This window comes from Arachis ipaensis, chromosome B04, assembly GCF_000816755.2.
Source record: "Arachis ipaensis cultivar K30076 chromosome B04, Araip1.1, whole genome shotgun sequence".
In the NCBI taxonomy this organism is placed as follows: Eukaryota; Viridiplantae; Streptophyta; class Magnoliopsida; order Fabales; family Fabaceae; genus Arachis; species Arachis ipaensis.
The window spans coordinates 100,558,128-100,565,129 of record NC_029788.2 but is presented as its reverse complement, the minus strand read 5'-3'; positions in this window follow the sequence as shown (position 1 = coordinate 100,565,129).

Here is a 7,002-nt window from a genome sequence, read left to right as displayed (position 1 = left end):
AAATTGCCATGCTAGATGTATATAATTTTTTCTTCTTATCCTTTCATCTTACAACGTAACATTTACTAATCCTTAAAAATTGTAATATTAAATACAATTCATTTGCTCTATTTTTGTATGACTTGTGTCTTTGTTATTAGTTCAATAATTCTCTTGAAATAAAAAAGAGTAAAAATAGAATCTTTTTTGAAAAAAAGTCAAAGAGGAGTGAAAAACCACTTGTTGAACTAATATCTTTTTTTTTTTAATTTTCAAAAAAAAAAACAATAGTCAAAGAGTAGAAGATAAAAATATTAAAAAGATAAAGAAAGAGAAGAATAGGAAAAGTTGTTACTGTTGGTCTACTGCAAAGTGAAAGTGAGAAATTTGAGTAAATGAGAACATAGAGAGAAGAATAGGGATTTATATTTTATTTTTTAAATAAAGTGGGTTACTGGGCTAGGTCTAGAATTATTATATTTTATTAACACTAAAGTTGCTTACTAGTTGATAGCTCAGTCTAACTTTGAAAATATTCCTTTAACGTTTCTGGGCACGACCATTGTCTTCCAACAAATGACAGCTATGCACACCAAACCTGCTAAGAAAAATCACAACCAAGAAAAAAGTAGTGACCATATTCAACACCTTGGTTACATAACATACATACAACATCTTCCTGATTAACCACTCCTAACCGATTCAGCCTCTCCTTCGTATTGACCCTTCTAGTCAAGACAAATCAAACAAACAATTTAACTCTTGGTGGGACTAAACCTTTCCAAACCGACTTAGTAAAGCTGTAACTCGCTATCTCCTCCGGCATCATTTTCACATGCAACACCTGCATAAAAGAGTTAGTAGAAAATACACCTTATTTATCAAATTTCCACACAATCCTCTCTGTCATGTGCAAGTTTGACCAGGCTTAAAGTTTCATGCAACTGGTTCACTAAGTCCAACTCTCATTGGAAAAGCTCTCGCCTCTATTGGAAGTTCCATTCTCCACTCTAACTCGTCCCAAAACCCACAATCCCATATAACGGATCCTCTATGGTTTGAAACTAAGAAAAGTTTCGGAAATAGGTCTTTCAAAGAACTGCCATGCAGCTATACATCCTCCCAGAACCGAGTCTCTCTCCCATCACCAATCTCCATAGATAACCCATTAATCATCTTCTGTCTTACTTGTTGATCCTTGTACTGTATATGGCAGATATCCTTCCATGGCCTGGGATGACAACATCAGATTGTGGTTCAGATTGGTACAAGAGCACACCATCTTCTTCCATAAGGGACAATCCTCCTTCGAAAAACACCTCCACCACTTAAAAAGAAGGGCTGTGCTACGCACCATAGCATCCTCGACGCCTAACCCAACAAACTTTTTGGGATCCTACACCACCTCCCACCTGACCATAGCCATACCATTCCTACCATCCTCCTTACTCCATAGAAATCTTCTCTATAAGGAAATCAATTTCTCTACAACAACCTTTGGCATTTTATACAAACTCAAATAATAAACAGGAAGGCTGTTCAATACAGATTTAATAAGCACCAACTTACCGGCTTTATTGAGAACCTTGGCTTTCCATAGACTCAGCTTCTCCTCCACTTTTTCTATAATGGGATTGCAAGTCTTCACCAACCTCAGATTTTCTCCTAGCGGGATCCCCAAGTATTTCACCGGAAGAGAGGCTACCTTACAACCCAGTACTCTACACATACACTGTACCCACTAATCATCACAGTTAATAGGAATCAAGCTAGATTTATCAAAACTAATACTCAACCCCGACATTAGCTCAAAATAATGAAGGATCCTCCTGTAATTCTTAATGGTCTCTTCTTCAAGGGCGCAGAACAGAACAGTATCATCCGTAAACTAAAGATGTGACAACTCGACATGATCTCTACCCACCAGTAATGGCGAAAATTTTCTATTTCTCACCGCCTCCCCAAACATCTTATGTAGAACTTCAATGACAAGTACAAACAGAAATGGAGATAGTGGATCACCCTGTCATAGAACCCTCTCCATCTTAAATGGCTTACATGGTGAGCCATTTATCAGCACTGACATAGAACACGTACTTATACACTCCATAACCCAGCTCCTCCATCTTCGTCCAAATCCCATCTTTTGCATCACAATGCCTACAAAGCTCCACTTTACTCTATCATATACTTTCTAGAAATCTAGCATTGTTATCACCGCTTCCTTCTTCCTCATTTTAATCATTGAACAGTTTCGCATGGGATAACAGCTCCATCATGAATCTTTCGTCCCTTGACAAAAGAACTTTGTGTCTCACCTACTAGTCGTGGCATTATTGCTCGCATCCTCCTAACCAGCATTTTTGAAATGACTTTATACACATAGCCCACCATGCTGATCGGCCTCAAGTCTTTGATTTCCTTTGCACCAGTAAACTTAGGGTCCAACGCCACCTAGGTGAGATTCGCATCCGCCAGTAACTTGGATGTCAGGAAGAAATCCATCACCACTGTCGTAAATTCAGAGCCAATTTCAGTCCAACATCTCTTTATAAAGTTTATGTTGTACCCATTACTTTCTGGAGCCTTGGATGATTTGCAATCCCATACTGCTTCTTTAACCTCCTCAGGAGTTGGTTGCACCTCTAATATTAAAGCATCCTCTTTATCAATCGTTTTCACCATACCGTTCCTGAACCCTACCAAAGGAGACTCTTCCTAATAATACAAATTCTTGTAAAAGTTCCTAATCGTAATTTTTTAATTACCAACTCTTTAACGACTAAGTATTAATTTTTAGACAAAACTAATACGAAAATTGATCATAAACTAGTTAATAGTAATATAATACTTAATTTGATACCATAAGAGAGTAAAAATATAACACAATCAAATTCTGCCCAATTATAGAGCTTGATGACGAGCATTGCCTGATTTGCATTTTTTTCATAAAATTATTATCAGCTCTATCATTATTTTTATCATCTTTCAAATTTAATTAATTAATAATTGGGTAATTTTTTACGAATCAATATATTAATACTTCTTTACAATTCATAATACCAGTTGAAAACTAAAATATTTAACTCAATTGATCGAGAAATATACCAAAGTCATCTAAAACTGTTTAAGTAGACATATTTACAAGATTATTATATAAAGTATCAACCTCTCCAGATATTAAGAATGATAGTAATGTTAGTTTGAATTGATTTTTTTAAGTAAAAAAATATTTTTTAATAAATTATTTTTATTCAATTTAAATTTATTTGGATATTTTTCAAAAAGATGAAAAACTAAGTATTTTTTTAAAAGTCAAATTAAACTGACCTTTAATCTTTTAATATTCAATTCAAATAGTCTTTAAATACATTAAGATAAATGAGTAGTGCTATATGTACACCACTTTTAGCCACTATTTTCAGTCACCGTATTTATATACGTATACAATACAAAATTCAAAAATTAAAAATAAAAAACGCACTCTCAACCGCACTCTCACTCTTTACACGCTCTGAGATAACTGTTTCTCTTTCTCCTTCCCTCACTCTCACTCTCACTCTCACTCTCTGACGCGACTCCTTCCTCATTCCTCACTCTTAAGGGTGATTCTCCTTCCCTCTCTCTTTGGCGGCACGATTCTTCTTCAATTTGCTCTCCTTCAGGTGCGGTTGCGATTCTTCTTTCTCTGTTTTAGGTGCGATGCTTTCTGTTTCAGGCACGAATTTCTTTGACTGCAATTTTTCTTGTTTGATTCTACAAGGTAAATTTCTATTCCTTGTACTTCTATCAGCTTTTTGTACGGCATTTTTCTTCTTCGTTTTGAGCTTTTATCAGCTTCTTCGACTGTATTTTCCTTCTTCATTTTGAACTTTTATAAATAAATTTGTATTGTACATAGTTTGTACTCTCAAATAAAAATTTATACTAAAAATATTAAGTTAGAGTTTTGAATTGAAGTCTTAGTATGCTAATTTTAACAATTGATTGATAGTATAGTTGCTTTGTTTAACATTATTAAGTAGCTTGATTTATTGGAAATCTGATAATATATGAGGTCAGTTCTCTTTATTTTTTTCCCTCGAACTTTTGATTATTAGTAAACTATTAATTGATTATAACTACATTTTTATGATATGAGTTGGAGTTTGTTTGATTATTATACTGAATGAGTTTGATTATGCTCAGTTTTTAAAAATGATATTATAGCATAGTTGATATCTACATCATGTTTGATTATAATTGAATTTTTGTGATACGATTTAGAGCCTGTTTGATTATGTTCAACTTTTAAAACATGATATTACAGCATGTTTGATTATAGCATACTTGATATTTGATTATTGAGTTTTAACTTTTTTTATTTTTTTTTGAATTTGATTGGATTTTGGTTGTTTAATTTGCTAATTTTGAAAAATGCGAAAAAAGACTGCACCAAAACGAGTAGAAAGAGAACCAAAAATGATTGTCGAACTAGGATTTTGAATCTAGCAAAGGGTTATCAATTTCAAGAAAAAATGGAGGAAAACAAAAGGAAAAACAGCATAAGGAAGCCCCAAAGATTACCAATAAAAAGGAAAGAAAGAAAAAAGAAAAGAAAGGTTTGAATACCCCGAAAGAGGCAAAAGCACTATGAGAAAGAAAACTAGGAGCCTCACAAGTTAGTCCGTATGCAAATGTTGGGACGGAGACCTTAGAAAAAATAATTGAAGATGAAAGAAGAAAAGTCCGAAGAAAATTTGGGACACATCGAGGGGGAAAGAATTGATTACAAAAATTTTCTACTGAATTTTTACTATTAAATTTGACTATCATATTAGCAATTTTTTTACTACGGAATTTAATTATTATAACACCCTAACTTTTAGCACGTCATGATCGTACCAAAATTAATGCATCACTAACCTGTTTTCCTTATTAACTATTTAATATTGAGCCTTTAGTTCGATATCGCGTTTTAGTTTTATAAAATTTTCCAGCGATTTGTTTTTAGTAATTAAAATCACATATCAAAGATATTCAAATAATAGTAATCACATAATTATTAATAACAATAAGTGTTATACAAATAAATTCAATATAAAACTCGAATACAATCTCTATCTCTCTGGATAAAATAAAAGCTAAAGCATCAAGGGTGAGGGAACTCTATAAAACAACAGAAATCACAAGTAAATCTACTACTCGTCTGCAGCTTCATATTAAACCTTCGAACCTGTCACTGAAAGGGTGGAAGATTTTGGGGTGAGAACAAATCACATGTTCTCAGTAGGGAATGAAAATGCCGTAAAAGTAATGAATATAATGCAGATAATTAACTTACCCAGTAAAACTATTTTGTTAGGCCTTTGAAAATACTTTTTACTTTTACATTACATAATTAATTACCTTCTTTAAATTTCTGAATTTTAAACAAAACTCAATCACAACCTCAATTTTAAGTCACCTCAATACACAAACTAATAGCAATAAGACAAACAGCACAACCACAGAGAGACAAGATAAGCAAACACAATTAAATGCAAATGTGCAAACAATGATGATGCATGTCTAGTCCTATCGCAGGTAATGAGCTCATTTTTCGATTTCGACCGACACCCGACGCAATCCAACTCACAAGTCAGATAAGGCATTCCAGCGGTATAACCTCTGCAAGTTTCTACTTCTTGCAGGCGCTGATTATCCAGCTGAAACATGCCAAACATGACCTCTGCAAGTACTTGCAGGCGCTGATTCTCCAGCTGAAACATGTGCCCCTTCCTCCTGGAAGCCATTCCATACACACGGGCATCCCCACATAATCATTCACAGAAAAAGGCCACGGCTTAACATTTTCGCATCAACACCTTAACCATTTACTTTCCGTCACCGTCTCATGATCTTTTAGTCATTCCATAATCACACGCGCCATGTTCTCTTATCCCTTTCTTTCTTATACTTAATAAATTGAATTCATTTCATAACTTAAAAAAAAAAACTCTGTAAGACCCAGAACTTTTGAAAAGTCTTATTATGATCAAGTCTCAAATCATATAGCTATTCATAGCCTTAATTTCAGAAATTATTTTATTAAAGATAATTAAGGCAAGTTTTGATTTATTGAATTTGAGATAAGTTATGGTTATTATCCAATTTTACAATTATTGGATTATTTTCTATATTTAAATCATATAGTTGGTAGTTGTGAAATAAAAAGGTTTTTTATATGATTTTGGACTAAATAATTAATAATTTAGAATATTGATATTACTATTTTGAAAAATGAAGAAAATAAGTATATTATTTCAAATTATTTGGTGGGGACATTTTATTGAAAATAATTGGTGCAATTGATGAGCAAATAGTATTTTTATACATTATTAATGTTGGATCAAAATTTATTTCTAATTACTATATTACCCCTACTTTTATTTGAAATTAAAAAAGTAACCCTAACCCTAAGTTTCAAAAATGAAACCCTAATCCTATACCCAGCAGTGCCGAACCGTGCCACCAACGTGGGGTCGTCTCTCCTCAAAGTGCCACCGTCTCGTGCTGTCGCTGCTGACCTACGTCGAGGAGGTCGGGCGCAGAAGGAGAGAGGGTCGCCGCGAGTCAGAGTCCGAAGGAGAGGCTGCACTGCGCCGTCGCTGGCCACGTCGAGCACCGAGATACCCACTGCCGCCACTCCGTGCTCGAGGGAGAGAGGAGGCTGCGCTTGAGAGAGAGAGAGGAAGAAGACAGGAAGCGCGCTAAGACCTCCGTCGCAGTGTCCAGCCGCCGCTGCTCCCGACCTGCGCTAGACTCGTGCCGCGGCTCCATTGGCTGCTGGCGCGCCGAGTAGGGGAGGGGCCTAGCGTCGAGACGAGGTAGAGAGGGAAAGACGAAGATAACGAAAGGCAAGTACCTTTCTCTCTATCTTTTGACACACAACACCGATCCTATCCCGACGCGTCGATGACCCAACACCCCCTTCGACACGCACACACACAGACGAACCCTTTCTCCCCAACGTCGACGACTCCCCTTCTTCTTTCCACCGCT